This window comes from Nematolebias whitei, chromosome 1 (assembly GCF_014905685.2).
Source record: "Nematolebias whitei isolate Nwh7 chromosome 1, NemWhi1, whole genome shotgun sequence".
NCBI lineage: Eukaryota > Metazoa > Chordata > Actinopteri > Cyprinodontiformes > Rivulidae > Nematolebias > Nematolebias whitei.
In genome coordinates, this window is record NC_056498.1 from 49,728,270 (window position 1) to 49,736,028 (window position 7,759).

Below are 7,759 nucleotides of genomic sequence, written 5' to 3' on the forward strand. Positions count from 1 at the left end.
GTCGTCTTTTCGTCGTCTTTTCGTCGTCTTTTCGTCGTCTTTTCGTCGTCTTTTCGTCGTCTTTTCGTCGTCTTTTCGTCGTCTTTTCGTCGTCTTTTCGTGCAGGTGTGGGTGCTTCACCCAGGGGGTTGAACCGGTGACCTTTCGATCACAGGCTCACCTTCTCTAACCACTGTGCCACCACTCCCATAGGTTCATGTTCCTGTCAAATGATGCTAAATATACAGGTGGAGTTAAAAAAAAAAAAAACAAGCAGAAAAACTCCTCAAAATGTTTCTTGTCCTAATTTAGACTGTTTAAATACGTGAACTGTTTTGGGCTGTTCTGTAATAAAAAGCTGAACTTCAGCATCCTGTTTGGGTTGTTGTGATTTGGTGCTTCTTCAGACTGGACATCTTCCCAGACGATAACCCCGCGTTAAACCCATCGATTATTCTCGGTTAACATATCTTTGTTTTTCTCACGTGACGTAATAAACAAATACTTTTAGCTTTCAGTTTGGGTTTTGCTACTTTTAACTTTGAACTAGCATTTAGCTACCTTCTCATTTTAGCTATCATTTAGCTGTATTTACCGGTAGTTTCTAGCTGTCTGTTACTTTGAGCTAGACTGTTTCTACATTTAGTTTTACCTAGTGCTTTGATTCTTTTAGATTCTAGATACCAGTTTGCTTCTCGTAGCTTGTATTTGGCTACATTAAGCTTATAGCTCATGTTGTGCAAGTTTTAGCACTCAGCTGACATTTGACTACTTTAAAATTTTAAGTTTATGTTTTAAAATTTTTAAATTTTAGCCTCTGTTTTGCTATTTTTAGCTTAAGACAAACATTTGGCTCCTTTTGAATTTTGGCCACAGTTTTCTCCTCTTAGCTTTTAGCTAGGATTTAGCTAGTTTTTATTTCTAGCTACTCTTTTTGTTAATTGTAACTAGCTTTTTGCTACTTGTAGCATTTTGTCATCGTTTTACCACTTTTAGCTTTCACCTTCCTACTTTTAGCCATGTTTTATTGCTACTTATAGCTTTTAGCTAACAATTAGGTAATTTAGCATCCAACTAACTACTGGCTACTTGAAGCTTTTAGTTTGTGCTTAGCTACTTTTACCTTGCATTTTTCAACTTTTGGTTTTAGCTAGCATTTTGCTTCTTCTATATAGTTTCAGCTTTTTAAAGTAAATTTCAGCCCAGCACACGTCACTGGAAGTCTGACGGTAAAAATGAAGCTCTCTGTGTGGCTCGCCCTCTGAAGAGGCGTCACTCTGCAACAAACCGGCCTTAAACTCTTCCATTATTCTTGGTTAACATATTCTAGTTTTTCTCACCAGTGATGGTAGTAAATAAATGAACTGAATGAGTTGTTGACAAACTGTGGTCAGTTGTTTTAAATCAAGTAACGTGATTTATTTATTTCAGCTTCAGAGTTTTTCTATGTTGGTGCTATATAAGAAGTAGCTGTAAAGCTGTTCGTAGGTGGAATATTTTCCACAGCGTGACGAACTGACATGTAGCCAAACACGTGTGGGTGTCGTACAGACAACACATTGTGATGCTGAAAGGACAGTCCGGCTCGTTAAGTTGTTTAGATGCTACTTATTTAGTTGCAAAACCAGAACATTACAAACATCTTTCATCTTGTTCCTCATTAATACATATATTAATAATGAATAATAATTAAATAATTAAAAACATTAATACATATATTTAGGATTTTTTTTAAGTTGATGTAAAAGTCATCTCAGTAAATGAGAATATCTTGAGTGCAGTGTTTTAGATACAGGGTTTTGTTCCCAGGAAAGTCTGCAGTCAGCAGAAGAGCATCCAAGACTTCATGAGAAATGAGGAACAAGAAGTTTCAAACTGAATTTTTCCTTCAAATCTTCCATGAGAAGAAATACAAAAGTCACGCAGGCACATTTAAAACTGAAGCATGCAGTTTGGAAAGTGTTTCAGAACCCAAACTACGATGCAGTTTCGCTGCACGAACTACAGTTTTTAAGTTGTATTTTAAACATGTTTTGTCGTCTACGTTCGCACAGTTTGTTTTCAATTTTTAACAGTTCATATATTAAATGTTCAGCTCGTTCAGGAGATGGTAGGTATAGGTTTTAGGTTCTCGTAACTTGTTAGTAAAATATTTTATTTTATTTACAAACATTTTACCCGTTGAAAGTGTTAGACAAACACTATTTAAAATCTACTTCTAAACACTTGTTCCGTTTTAATTTTACTATACTTTTAGTTTTTAGCTACCATTCTGCTGCTTTTAGCTACTATTGTGCTACTTTTTGATTTCGGCTAAGCTTTTTCTAATTTTACCAACCTTTTGATTCTTTTAGCTTCTAATTAATATTTTTGTTGCTCTTAGCTTGTACTTTGCTACATTTAACTTTTAGCTAATGTTTTGTTCAATTTAGCTTTCATATACGGTAACCTTTGGCTACTTTTAGCTTTCAGTATAGGTTTTGCAACTTTCAACTAGCATTTTGCAATCTTCTCAATTTAGCTATTGTTTTACTGTGTTTATTTTTTAGCCATATTTTTATTACTTTGAGCTAGCTTTTTGCAACTTTTAGCCTTTAGCTAGACTTTTTGACTTTAAGCTTCTATCTAGTGTTTTCATTCTTTTAGATATACCAGTTTGCTGCTTGTAGCTTGTATTTGGCTACATTCAACTTATAGCTCATGTTTTGCTAATTTTAGCTTTCAGCTGACCTTTGACTACTTTAACTTTTTAGTTTTAAAACTTTAGAATTTTAGCTTCCATTTTGCTCCTTTTGAATTTTGGCCACAGTTTTCTCCTCTTATCTTTAAGCTAGGATTTTGCTCATTTTAGTTTCTAGCTAGTCTTTTGTTAATTATAACTAGCTTTTTTGCAACTTGTAGCATTTAGCCAACTTTTTTTTTTAACCACTTTTAGCTTTCACCTTGCTAATTTTAGCTGTTTTTTTTTTTAAATAATTTTTTTAGCTTTTAGCTCATATTTAAGTAATTATAGCCTCAAACTAACTACTGGCTACTTGAAGCTTTTAGGTTGTATTTAACTCATTTGACCTTTTACCTAGTATTTTTCAACTTTTAGCTTTAGCTAGCAATTTGCTTCTTTTAGCTTTCAGTTTTTCAGCCTTTTGAGTAAATTTCAGCAGTCGCCCAGCACAAGTCACTGGAAGTCTGATGGTGAAAGTGAAGCTCTCTCTGTGTGGGTCACCCTCTGAAGAGGCGTCACTCCACAACAAACCGGCCTCGTTGTTGACTTCTGTCTCTGTGTGGTCCCTCCACATCAACTTTAAATGATTTGATAAACCACTAATGGAGCAAAACAAATACTCACTACGAGAGAGGTATGCAAAGACAAAATCGTTCAAATGCAGAAATTAAACATTAACTAAAAAACTATTTACTAAATGATAACTCTGGGCTGCTCTCTTTGAAACAACCCGAAGAGCCGAAGTCTCTTTAACAAACAAAACGCAGCGATGTGTTCAGGACTTTGCAAACGTGTAAACGGTGGCGTTAGCGTTGCCTCGGCAGGCGTTCTGCAGGCTGGCAGGCGCAGACGGCGTTTTGACAGGAGGGTGCCTGTCTGTCACTCGCCGGGTCGACTTGGAGCTGAAAGAGAGCAAAGCGCTGGCAGGCCTCTCGGGATCTGTGAATCAAGGTCGGCACCGCAGACAGGGGCCCAGTATTTTCTTAATTCACTGACAGACGCGACTAACTCTGTTTACGACAGCTAAACAAAAGCCGTCTGGATCCCATAGACCCGCTGCCTTGTTTCAATTATTTTCATTTGATAATGTTTTTCAATCAGAATTCCTTAATGCATTTTAATGTGGTGAGCGAATGCTTGAATGTCTTGAATGTCTTGAATGTCTCACGTCCCCCAGAGCATCAGACGTTTTGTAAATCAAGAAGGGTTTTTATTTGTGTCAGCACATCTGACATTCCTTTGTGCTCAGTTAAAGGCCCGTCTTGTGCAATGGTCCGCTGCTGTAGACGAGTGGTTTGTGCACGTTTGTCATGACAAGTTTGAGAGTGACATAATTTTAGCACTTAAGGTTGAAAGTGAGAGGCTCAGTTGTAACGACCAGTCTATCTGGTCCAAGCAGCCTCCCGCCACAATAATCTCTGCTGCGGTATGCAGAGCAAACACAAGTTGGAGGAACAATAACGGCCACCGCTAACAACTTTCCTCAAAACTTTAAAGATTTCAAATTGCTTCTGCTTCGGCGAATACAAAGTGCATTCCCGTTGACCAGTAATCATTACGCCCCGCTGATCTAAAAGCCATTGTCACACGGGCGCTTGAAGAATTCTTTTGTGTAACAGAAGAATGGCGGGGTGACCCCCGGCAGAGCTGAGGCCGGGGGAGACGTTCCTTCAGCCCTGCCGCCCACTCCCCCCAGCAGCCTGGAGTAAGGTTTCAGGGTCCAAGTGACCATGAGTGTCGCTGAGTGATCGGCAGAGCGAAAAGATCCTTAATCCAATAGCTCTGATGATTGAAACAAAACACAGAGCCCCCGACGCAGACAACCGCCTGCACATCTGTGACTAAGCATGCCGTCATGCTTCTACGACGGCCGCGTCTTCCAGCCACTGAGCACGTTTCTTCTTTAATTTTTATTTTTTTTTACCGTGTTTAGTCTAGATAAGTGTCCGTCAGCAGCTCGCTCAGCAACAACGACCAAACAAGACACGATCTAACGCAGAGTTTGAATCATCCATCAACACCTGCTGCGGTTTCTCTGCCGGTGATAAGACCAGACGGTCTTAACCACGATGGTAACTTTTATGAGGTTCAAAGGTCAATCTGTCAGGTCTCACCTTTCTGACCTGCAATAAAATAATTAAGAGCCAGCATTCCATGAAGAAATGCAGGTTGCCCCTTTCTGAACCAGTTTAGAGTCAGAGCTGTGTTTGGTCAAACCTCGAAAATAACATTATGTGTTTTTAATGCTTGTCTGCTGTTATCGCACCGAATTTTATTCTATTAACCGAGCTGAGAGTGAGGTGCTGCCTCAAGAGAAGGAGTTCAAGCATCTCGTGGTTTTGTTATTGAGTGAGGGAAGAATGCAGCGTGAGATTGACAGCTCGTGCAGCTTTTGTGGTATTGTGGACTCTGTGCTGGTCAGTTGTGGTGAAGAGGGAGCTGGGCTGCAAGGAGAAGCTCTGTTTATCCATATACGCTCCTACCGTCTCCTATGGTCATGAACTCTGGGAGTTTTCTGCCCAGGGTGACTGGAGCGTCAACAAGAGATGGTCAGTTCTCCACCAGGAGAAACTCAGAGTAGAACCGCTGCTCCTCCACATCCAGAGTAGCCAGTTGACATGGTTTGGGCATATGTTAAGGATGCCACCTAGATGCCTCCCTAGGGAGGTGCTCTGGGCATGTCCAACTGGGAGGAGACACCGGGGAAGCCCCAGGACACGCTGGAGAAACGGTTGGCCTGGGAACGACTTGGAGTCCTCCCAGAAGAGCTGGAAGAGGTGGCTGTGGAGAGAGACGTCTGGGCCTCCCTGCTCAAGATGCTGCCCCCAAGACCTGAGAACAAGATGATGGATGGATGGATGGATGGATGGACACCGGTAGTTTTATTCTAATATCTGCAAAATTCACTGGGGTATATTAGTTTATGTACAATATAGGCTAAGTTGTTGTGGTGGCCATGTTGAATGGGGTTGACTCTAAATGTTAATAGATACAGTCAAAATTGTTACTTTCTGAGAGCTTTCATTGAAATATGTCCAGTGAGATATTTTGCTAAAAGACAGCCTTGCATTTAACAGCTAACGTCATGTTTTTACGACTCGCCTCTGAGCTAACTCAATCCATACAAACAAGAGCAACAAAAAAATAAATAAATTAATAGAAAAATAATCATTGGATTTTTGCCCACAACCAAACTGCTTTTGGAGTCAACGTGATTCAAGATGGCTGCCATTTAGATGATTTAGATGAGAAACTCCAAACATGGTCAGTCTGACAGATGTGCTGAAATGTGGTGCAGTTGTAGTTGACAGTCATACACAACACAAACTCTGTGCAAAATCCTATTTTTTTAAGTTTTACAAAAATTATACACCTATTATTTCTCAACTTTAAAGGGTTTTAGTTTATGACATGAAGGTGGTGGGATATTTGCATTCCTTCTAATTTGCTTTCATTTGAATCATGTTTTTTGTGTATATATTGGACAATGAAGGGTTTGTTTATCCAGCACATATGATATTTTCAACATTTTGAGATATAAATCATGTATTTAGCACCAGCATTTAGCTACTTGTGGCTAGCATTTGTCCACAATGTTGGAAAATCACAAACACACACGAAAAGATTCCCATGCTGAGGGGCTGAACGTTTGTCTAAATGTGACGGGGTGGGAGGAAGGAGATGAAAATACACTGAGGATCTTATTAACTGTGTGTGAACACAGATCGTCATAATTTAAAAACTTTAAAAATGACAATGTGTTTGGCAGAAAAGTCACTTTTTAAATTTTAAGTAGAAAAAACTCACAAATACATAAACACCTTGAATGTAGAAAGCCACGTGTGGACGTGCAGCTGAGTTTATCTAAATATTCACAACTAATAAATAAATAACCATCAATAACTAAAAACTCAATGTAATGTTTTCTAGGATTTTTGTAAAAGTGACATGGGCAAGGCCTGGACATAATGAAAAGCTTAACGTTTATTTTATAAAGTTATGTACAAAGAAAAACTATAAATTTGAATGCTCTCTCCAGGTCTTTGCCTCAAGCGGAGAAGTTCATGTACCTGGGGAAATTGCTCACAAGTTATGGTAGGATGGACCACAAGAAGGGTTGATGGATTAGGGCCATAGTAATGAGAGTGTTGCTCCAGTTTGTTGTGGTGAAGAAGGAGCTGAGTTGATGGGCAACGGATCAATGTGGATCTATTTATGTTACAACCCTCATCTCAGGTCTGTTTGACTTAAAAACCCATGGCTGAGCCTCATGGCCCTTTTTCACTGAAAGGCCCGGCACTCGTCGCTCCGGGTTCTGAGTTTTTAAATTGGGTGGTCCGATCTATTTCCAGCAAAATTTTTGGAACACAGAGACCTGTGGTTCCATGTGGGCAGACTTGTGCTGCAAATTTGACATCTTCAGAATGCACGTCATTGATTCACTACCCGGGTTGTACACGTGACTTCAAATGAGTGTATGCAAGCTAACATTAGATAGTATTAGATTACCTTCTTACGTTGCTGTGCCCCCCCCCCCCCCCCCCCATGGTATGATATTTCTGTATGGCCTCATATTGTCCTGTCGTGTTCCTTCTTCAGCACGCTGTCTTCTCTGGCTCTGTTTTAATTGATCTTTGATGAGAGAAAGAGCAATTAACAGGAAATAATGTGAGCTCCATGATTTTCATTGATGGGTGTCAAAAGTTACATTACTTGAGCCTCAAGCATTCTTGCTATGAAGACTTGGGCAAGGCTGACGAAGGCCGGGGTGAGCCGGGCCTCACATTGAAAAAATACCATCAGCGATAAAGAGAAGAGCTCCATCATCCCAGGGGGATCTCTGAGTAGAGCTCATCATGTAAAGAAGTCAGCAGAGGTGGTTCAAGCACTTGATTAAGATGCCTTGGGTGCCTCCTTCTAGAGACTCGCTGAGCATGTCCCTCTGGGTGAAGACCCTAGGGCTGACCGAGAACCTGCTGGAGGGATCTTCATTTATATGATCTCCTGCAGAGGGTCTTCCCACAACTGTTGTAATTGCTACTTAAGATCTGGCAGATT